The following is a 1,405-nucleotide window of genomic DNA, read 5'->3' as shown; positions in this document are numbered from 1 at the left end:
TAGTAAACATTCAATAAATGTTGACTATTGGTAAATGCTCAAACAGTTATTATTGGAGAGATGTGTTAAGAGAAAAAGAAAGAATTGCCACAAAGAAGAAAGCTGTCGATTCTTGTTTAAACCATCCCAGCTCCTGTTATTTTCCACATTTCAGGAATTCTAGCATAATCTCTCCTGCTCATGAGAGAAAAGAGGGGAAAAGAAGCCTAGCTAACTTTTTATAAAACAGCAGAACCCTACTGTCATATGCACTTATAAGGCAGGGTTTGCTCCAAAAACTTAGGGCACAAGTTTAGCTACCTTACCTCCCTCCCCCAATTAATAGAACATTTAAGTATTCCATTAAAAAAATCCACTCTGCACCTTTGTCCAAGGGTTTATTCAGTGGAAAGGGGTCAGATCTCTTTCAAATGTCCAGTGGAGTGAGAAATGGCCTTGCATTGCTTTATGCCCCCTGTTGCTGCTCCTGTCCAGACACTGGCCGCTCAGTGGATGAGCCCACAGATGCCCCAGGCAGCACCCAGTCAGGGCCCAGCTCCGGCTTCTGGCCTGGTGATTGGACTCTGAGACCAAGGTCATAGGACCAGCATCGCTGTCCAGGACACACACCTGCTCTGCTGGGGGCTGTGCACATGGGCTGCTGCCTGCAAAAGCCACATGCTTTCCGGGCAATCCAGCCCTCGCTACAGACTGCAAACCCTTTTCTCAGAACATGGATCATTGACCCGGATATCACTTCTCCCTTTAATCATGGCCTATTTTTATAATTAATTAATTAATTATTTTTATTGTTATTTTTTTTACCTAGGCCTCATATCTGCCTCCTCCCCAGCTGTATCAGCTGCTAGGACAAAGCACCGCAGACGGGGTGGCTTAAAGAACATAAATCTGCAGGGTACATGCCCAAGGCCAAGTGTCCATAGGACAGGCTGCTTCTGAGATTCCTCTCCTTGGCTTGCAGGTGGCAGGCTTCTCCCTGTGTTCTCACGGGGCCCAGTCTCTAAATTCTGAGGTCCTGGGAGTTAGGACTTAAACATTTGAAATTTGGAGGAGACACAATTCAGCCTATAACACCAACTATTAACCCCCTTTACTTAGGGTATAAATTGACTTTTTATTTTTTAAATTCAAGAAGGGGGGTAGGTGGAGAGGAAGAGAAGGGGAGGGGAAGAGAAAGAGGTATATACCCTCTATACCTCTATATCAGTGGTTCTCAACCTTCTGGCCCTTTAAATACAGTTCCTCATCTTGTGACCCAACCATAAAATTATTTTCGTTGCTACTTCATAACTGTAATGTTGCTACTGTTAAGAATTGTAATGTAAACATCTGTATGCAGGGTGGTCTTAGGTGACCCCTGTGAAAGGGTCGTTCTACCGCCAAAGAGGTCGCAACCCACAGATGG

This window comes from Myotis davidii, unplaced genomic scaffold (assembly GCF_000327345.1).
Source record: "Myotis davidii unplaced genomic scaffold, ASM32734v1 scaffold96, whole genome shotgun sequence".
Lineage (NCBI taxonomy): Eukaryota > Metazoa > Chordata > Mammalia > Chiroptera > Vespertilionidae > Myotis > Myotis davidii.
This window is presented reverse-complemented; position numbering follows the sequence as displayed.